Consider the following 9,018-nt stretch of genomic DNA (forward strand, 5'->3'; position numbering starts at 1 on the left):
AAAGATATGGATGAAATAGTGGGATGATGTCAGTTTTGGATAGAGTTTCGTATCTGGATAAAAATTATGAGTCACGAAAATAATATCTAACCGTCTTTGAACGTCTTTCAATTCAAATAGAATTAGGACTTTCAAAAAGAGGAGTTTTATCTTCTCAAAAAGGATAATTAAGATCTTATAGAAAATTATAGAAGCTTCTAATTAATCCTAATAGTTTTAAAAATATAATTAATATTAATTGACCCTCCACATGATCATTGGGTCCGTATACAAAACTCATTTTAGGCCTAGTTTAGTATTTTTGCTATAACTTCCTCGTTATGACTAGGAATTGGGCTTATAATATATCGTTGGAAAGCTCTTTTTAAGCCCTATCCAACTACACAATTATGGAACCCAAATTATGGACCATACTAAACTAGATTGGATGTTTTTCATAGATAGGATACAAAATGAATGATTTTCGAAATACAAAATGAAATATTTTTATTTAAAAACATTTTAGAAAATAGGGGAATTCACGAGACTCTTCAACATTTCACCTTACTCGATATCAATGACGTGAAAGGTACTCATCACTGGGTTTGGTTTTTGGGGAGACACAATCAGGTGTCTACAATATCAAAAATTTCTCTATCTAAAATTAATTTTACACAAATATAATTCAAAATCTCTTTCTTAAATGTCAAAAATTCGAAATTCAAAATATAAGAACATATTATATAAGTAAAAAGAACATAATTTGTCTCATTATACCCAAAGAACATACTTTGCATTATTATAACCAAAGAACATGATTAATATATATTACCTTAAAGAACATTGTTTGTATTGTAAAGAACATATAGTTTAGACTCAAAGAATATATAGATCAGACTTAAAAAACATATTTCATTGCAATTAAAAAAATGATAAAAAGGAAGAACATCATCTTAAACCTTAGAAAATAACACCAAAACATAAAAATTGATAACAAAAAATATTTGAAAATACCTTTTCTCTCAACAACGAATTTGTCAATTATATCGATCTTTCAATTAAATGATTCATCAAAATGATAAAATCAAATCTGAAATAACATTAAATCACTTTGAAATTCAAAATTTACCATAGTCTCTCTCTCTCTATAAACCCAATTTCTTTCTCTTCACAAAAAAAAAAAAAAGAAATTTTGTTTATCAAAAGTAATATGGAATGTAAATAATGAATCAAGGAATAACAACTCAATCTTTTAAATCAAGAGAAGAATCACTTTGAATTATTTTTTTATTCGCTCGTGTACTTTGTATTTGTATACAATGTTCTTTCCGCATTTTTATAACTCATGTATTTTGATCGGGTGTACCATGCTCATGGTCATGGTACACCTGGGTGTATGATGAAATTTTCACCTTATCGCTTATTAAAAATTAAAAATATTTTACATAATAACTACAATTGGGAATCTTCCAAAGATAAATAAAAATCAATAATCGGAATAATTCCAATATAGTTTGGAGAGGAGATGGATATACGCTAGAAAAATTATTGAATTACCTACTAAAAGTAAATATGTTAGCTAAAATAAAAATGAATATTATTATGAAATTAATGAAAAAGCCCTCATGAGGGAGAATATTGCACATTAAGAAGAAATTGAGTAGAATTGCACATTAAGATTAAAAATGAACTAGTTTTGTGCCCGTGTGATACCCGAGTTGTTATTGAATTTTAAAATAAAACTTTTTATCTAAAATATATGCTTCCTCCATTTTTATTTATTTATTTTTTTATAGTGGCAATATTTTAACTTTAACACAATTCATATGTTTCTCTTTGACAATTTATACTTAAGTAAAAATATAGTCATGTGGGATCTTGTTAGATTCGTCTCGATTTATATAATTTTAATACCTAATGTTTATAATTTTTACATATTGGTAATTAAAGATATTAACAATTGAAAACATGCACCGTCAAGTGTGAAAAGAGTAACGTTGCAACTAAAAAAAAAGCTAGAGGAAGTAAGTTACTTGAATTCTACTCATGATTAATAATCACTTGACAATCATACTTGTATTTGTCCGTTTATGGGTATTTTATGGTTTAATAATCACTTGACAATCATACTTGTCTGTTTTATGGGTATTTTAGGGATTGATAATCATTTGACAATTAAAAAAAATTAGAAGTAATAATGTACAACAAAAATAACGGATGTCTAAAGCTGTGATCTCTTTACATTTTCTCTGAACATCTAAGGAAAGGCTAGTTGCATGTTCAAACTTAAGAGAACAGTTAAATATAATAAATGTCTCTTTGATAATTTGATTTTTTTCCCCTTTGTACATCTCTAGATCCATCATTTGTATAGAAATATTGGTATTTTATTGAAAATAAAATTTTAAACTAAAAAGTTTTATTGAAAATAAAACTTTTAAATAACTTTTTTATCCTACCAAATCATCCAAATTTTATTAAACACTAAAATAACTCTTTTATCCTACTGAATTTATCCAACTTTTTTTTAACTCGGCCTATTCTACAAAACACATATTCAAATAAATCCTACCTGTCATATTAATAATTAATTATCGCCTACATGGCTCGACACTTGGTGAAAAGTTGGAATGCCAAATATCACTATCTCGTGGTCTAGATTAAAGTTTAGCTTTATATATATATATATATATATATATATATATATATATATATATATATATATATATATATATATATATATATATATATATATATATATATATATATATATATATATATATATATTAGTTACTAGTTTTGTGCCCGGATGGTTGATAAAATTTTATTAGGATAAACTTTTTGTCTTGAATGTTAAATACGATCATAAATGTATCACTTATATTTATATAATAGTGTATTTTGTAGTTTTGTTTATAAATAAATATTTTATTATTTTTATTAAACTTAAATTATTTTTACATATTAAAACTTATTTTTACTAATTATCTATTATTTTTGTAAATAACTAAGGGCCTGTTTTTTTGAGCTTCTGGGCAGAGCAGGAGTCATCAAAGCAGAGAGATTTCAGCAGAGCAGAGCAGATTGAAACAGAGTAGAGCCGAGCCGAGTAGAGCAGATTATTATTATTATTATTATTATTATTATTATTAAATATTAATTATTATTTATTATTATTAAATATTAATTATTATTATAATAATTCAATATTAAGTATTGTTTTTAAGCAAAATAGAGCAGAGCAGAGAAGATTGAAGCAGAGGAGAGGAGAGCAGAGCAGATTTCAGTAGAGCAGAGTAGCTCTAAAGAACGGGGCCTAAATATATTATAAATGAATCTTATTTTAAAGTACTTTTTAAAACGAATATTATGATGGAATTAGAACCGAGTTATAGGATATTTATTAAAGGATATGATTAATTTTGTATATATATGATATATCTGAAGTAAATCGATAATAAAACTCTATACAACATTTTTATCTAAAAAAAATCTATCCAAGTAGCATCATTTGTGTCACAATAACACCTATTTGTCGCTTATGTGGCTTGACACTTGGCGAAAAACTAAAATGCCAAGTGTCTTTGTCTTGTGCCCTAACTGAGAGACCGACTTTAATACTACCTCCAGTTCTTGTTACTCGCAACTTTTGCCATTTTTGGATGGTTCACATTACTTGCAACTTTTGTTTTTATTTCCTTTAATGGTAAGTTTTTAGGGTTAAATTTACCATTTTACCCTTACTTTTTTTAATCAACCTTATTAAACTACAAATCTAATTATATTAAATTAAACCGCAACCTTAATTAAATTACTCCTATCCCCAATTTTTTTCTCTCTCCTCCTCCAACCCCATTCTCAAGGTGGGTTCATCGGTGTTCCGAGAGTGGGTTTGTCGGTGTTCCAAGTGTGGGTCCGTTGGTAGTTTCAGATCGTCGGTGGTTGTAATCGTCGGTGTTTGCTGTGTTCTAGAATGTCGGGGGTTCGTTAGTGTTCCAGATAGTCGGGGTTCGTTAATTAGCTAAGGTCGGCGGGTTGCTGCGGAGGGTTTTGGTGGGTTGTGGCTTAGATCGGTGGGTTTGGTGGGTACGTGGTTTGGTGGGTTGCTACAATGGGTTTGGTGTGGTCATGGCTGAGATCGGTGAGTTAGGTGGGGTCGTGGTTTGGTGGTTGCTGGGTTAGTAGGTTAGTGGGTTTGGCGGTGCTAGGTTCGGTGGTAGCTGGGTTCGTCGATGCTTGGGTCGCTGGGTTCGAGGGTCGTCGGTGTTGGGTTCGTGGGTTCGGTGATAGGTGGTGGTGGTGGCCTGGTGGGTGGTTTATGTACAACTAGGTGGTGCCGGTGGTGGTAGGTTATTTATTTTAAATCTGGTTGAGTTTGTTTTTTTTAGTTGGATTAGTACTTGAATATATATTCTTATCTTTCAATAAACATGCTTAGGATCTTTTGCCTAGGAGTCCGCAATGCCTCTGTAAGTTGCAAGTAACAAGAATCGGAGGTTGTAATATTATTATTATTATGGAATTAGAACCGAGTTATAGGATATTTATTAAAAGATATGATTAATTTTGTATATATGGAATATCAAAAGTATATCGATAATAAAACTCTACACAACATTTTTATCTAAAAAAATATATCCAAGTAGCATCATATGTGTCACAATAATACCTATTTGTCACCTATGTGGCTCGACACTTGGCGAAAATTTGAAATGCCTAGTGACGTTGTCTCATCCCCTGGTTGCGAGACCGGCTTTATATATTAGTACTAGTTTTATGCCGGGCGATGCCAGGATTGTCCTAAACTTTTTAGGTTAAATACGATCGTATAACCCCTTTTGATATTGTAAATATTTAGACATATGACATCGTATCACTTACATTTATATAATAGTGTACTTTTTTAGTTTTATTTGTAAATAGATATAATGTTATTATTAACTTGATATTTTTTTTATTGCACTAAAATTATTTCTAATGAACTGAAAGTATTTTTATCAAAGTAAAATTATTTTTTCTTATTAAAACTTATTTTTATTGATTTTCTATTTTTTGTTTAAATATATTATAAGTGGATCTTATTTTAAAGAACTTTTTAAAATGGATTTTATAATGGAAATAGAACCGAGTTATTATAGGATATTTATTAAAAGTTATAAATAATTTTGTATATATGAAATATTAGAAGTATATCAATAATAAAACTATATGTAACATTTTTATCTTAAAAAATCAATCCAAAAAGCGCTTACCTAGCATCATGTGTCACAATAATACCTTTTTATCTCTTATATGGCGCGACACTTGGTGAAAAATTGGAATGCCGAGTGTCGCTGTCTCGTGGCCTGGCTGCAAGACCGGCTTTATATATTGAGTATTTCTCGTCCTCTATAAGTTGAGTCCAAATATGGACTCAACTAAGGGGTAAAATAGGAAATTCACTTATTGATTAAAAAGGTATAGAGAGAGAAGGCTTTGGTCCCTACAATTTGTACCTTATTCAAATTTATAAAAAAAAAAAAAACTGAAAAGGGTTGAAGCTATTGTTTTAAAGGAGGAGAGGAAAAAAATTTTATATCACATTTTAGAAAGAGAGTAGAGCAAATTAAAACCCTAGAGAGAAAGAGAGAGAGAGAGAGAGAGAGAGAGAGAGAGAGAGAGAGAGAGAGGACGTTTTCAGAAGCAGTTTGAGGCAAATTCGCATCCTGTAGTTGTAATCTAAAGACCCGTAACAGTTGCGACTCAAGTACTGGTGGTGTTTGCCGGATTTTGGTCGACGACGATGTTGGAAGGAGCCGCTGGAATATCGCACTTGACGAGGGATGTAAGTTTCAACCCTTATTTTTTTAATTTTTTAACAAAATTTGTGTGGTAATCATTTGTGGGAATGTCGAAAAAAATTTGTAAAATCTCAAATTTACGTGTTTTAGGGTTTTAATCACTTAATTATTTGTCAAATTAAGGGTTTTTACTTGGCATTTGATTTCAAATTTCACCTTAATATCCTTTGCACCTTCAAAATTAAAAAATTCGTCATCGAATTCTGCGTATCGTGTGTGTGAATTGAAGTTTTATGATAGTATATGATGGAGGAAGAACAATGTATGCTTCTTCTGTTGTAAATATGGGTAATTTATGTTAAATTCAGTGTATTTCTGGGTAACAAACATAGAATTTGTGTGGTGGGTGCTTGCAATTTGACTGAATATTTGAATTGCTATGAAGATTTCTTATCCTGTACTAAGTTGATGTCCTCATTTGCTATGATGCCCTGTTATGAGCGTGGTTGGTTTGAATGTACTAATTTTTTAATTAATTTTGTTGTTGTGTGAATTCCTCTTGTTATCTTGGTTTAAATTGGGTAAATTCTATGTCAAATTAGTATAATTAATTGATGCGAAATTGTGAATGCAAGTTGAAGTGGTGTTTTCATGTATGATTGTGTTGAATGTTGTTGCGTGTACATTGATGTTTTTTCATCTCTTTGAAGTTGGTGTAGAAATAGGATTAGTGAGAATTAGGTGATGAATGTGAAGATTGGTATTCTAAGACTGTTTTTGGCGATACCATTATGTTGCATGTTGGTGATACCATAATGTTGCATGTTGGTACCTTCTTATTAATTCCATTAATAAGTTGATACCATCGAATTGGTTGGTGGTATTTGATGTATGGGGTGTTGTAGACACCCAAATGTGTCTCCCCAAAACCAAACCCAGTGATGAATACCTTTTGCATCGAATGATAATCGAACGAGGTGAAAGTGTGAAAGGTCAAGTGTTGCGGTTAGTTTTATTAAAAATTCTTTCTTTCTGTTTTTGAAAAACAACTCTATTTTATGAAAAAAGCCAATCCAGTTTAGTTTGGTCCACGACAGGGGTCCAATAATAGTGTAGTTGGATGGGGCTTGCAAAGAGCTTTCCAACGATGTATTATAAGCCCAATTCCGATGAATAATGAGGAAGTTATGGCCAAAATACTAAACTGAGCCCGGTGTGATCTTTACATGCGGTCCGATGATCTAGGGGAGGGCCTAATGTTAATTATTATTCCTAAAGTTATTGGAATTAATGATAGTTTTCTAGAATTCTCTAGAAGGTTCTTTTAAGTCCTAATAAAATTAGAATTAATAATTATATTTTGATAAGTTTTATTTGGAATAAAATATTATTTTATGAAAAATATGATTTCAGTTTTCATACGGACTTTACGAGACGATTTTAATTGATAAGCGGACTCTGTGTTTGAAAGTGCGTAGGAATCCAGGCTGTCGCCAAACGACAATCCTGTCGCTACGCGACAAGGTTGGTTTTGCGGTGACAGAGTGGAGTTTTATTCCTTATCAAATTCTACCTATTCCGGACTGTTTTCTTATAAATAGGGTCCTGAACCTCCGTTTTTAATCATCTACAATCATCAATTATCAACAATCATCAATTATCAACAATTAATCTATTCTCTCTAAGCTCTCATCTCTCTAGCTTTTCACAAACACAATTCCGCAGACACAAGATCTAGAAACACCTAGCCAAATTCGAAGTTTCCTTCGCCCTAGACGTAAGAGGTTATAATTTCTGAGGGTTTGGTCCCTAATCTCTATTGAAATTATTTAATTTAATTGTTTTGTTTAATACTTTTCCTTGAAGTTACTAACACGTGTATTTTGTTATTAGAAAGAGATACGAGGCATCAAAGTATGTAGTCTTATTGCTCTATTCTTGTAGAAAGCATATTTCAATTTGTTTAATTCCTAGTATCATGTTAGGATGTTATTATTGCTTTCTAGTATCATGTTTAGGGTGCTTCCTATGCTTTCTAATATCATATCAATATCACGTTAGTATCATGGTAGGGCTAAAGCTTTGATCTTTAATGCTTAGTGACATGCTAGGGTTTGTTATTAATCTTGTTAGTATCATGCCTAGGATCTTGCTATTAATATTATGCTTTAACATGATTATTTCAATTATGATTGTTATTATGATTAATTATTATGATGATTATTATGTTGCTTGATATATATATTCATTGTTATTGCTTGATCACACCCTCTCTTGCATGTTTAAAGAGAATTTATACTTGTAATCACTCTTAATAAGATAATTAATAATCTTGTTTAGGGTTAATATGATTATAATTCAAGTGATCGCCAATAATAGCCTTGCTTGTGCATTAAAATTCAACCAACGTAGATAAACAGGTTTAGGGTTAACCTATTGATTGCATGTTAGTTAGAAAGTGCACATGAATACGAGAAGAATGAAGTAGGGGCCTATTTAGGGCAGGTTCAATCTCTTTTAGGTTGGATTTGTACCTTCATCCCCGAACCTTATTTGGTTCAAGACCTTTTGGAGTTGACGATCTCATGGATCGTTAAGGGGTGTAACCTTCACCCTGTGAACGGTTTACAAGTTCCTAAAACTTGTTGGAGACTCTTTTGCTCTAGCTTCCTTCCCTTTGGACGCCACCATGCTTAAGTGTATGATCACATTGGGGCTCAAGCTTGGGGGTAATGCTTGAAATATTCCCTACAGGTGTCTACTTGTTTGGGTATATAGGAACTTGTGAAGTGGTGTTGGTGTGTGTCCAATTAATTATTGATATGTTTTCCTTTTTTTGCGTGTGTTGTTCAAATGTTTTAGTCATGGTGTCGGAGCAGTTTAATGATTCTTCAGTAGGCTGCAGAAGTAATTGGGGAGTATGTGAAGAACGATTTAAAAAAATACCTATTAAAGAGTTTAAGCACATTTGTTTTCTAATAATGATTTGCTTTTTATATTTATTGATTGTTTTTGTTTTTTACCGTTCGCAGTGTACCCTTAAACAGATAATGAGAACTAGGAATGCTCCAGCTGGTTCATATAGAAAACAACAGGACAACAACAAAAAGAAAATGAAAGCACCAGTTGTTGAGGATGTTGATGATGGAGAAGATAATAACTATGACTGACTAATCAGTGGAGTCGATGATTCTAACGATGCTGACTATGTGGTGGAAGAAGAAGACTATGCCGAAGGTGATATAAATGTTGGTGATTA

This window comes from Chenopodium album, chromosome 17 (assembly GCF_948465745.1).
Source record: "Chenopodium album chromosome 17, dcCheAlbu1.1, whole genome shotgun sequence".
Classification (NCBI taxonomy): Eukaryota; Viridiplantae; Streptophyta; class Magnoliopsida; order Caryophyllales; family Amaranthaceae; genus Chenopodium; species Chenopodium album.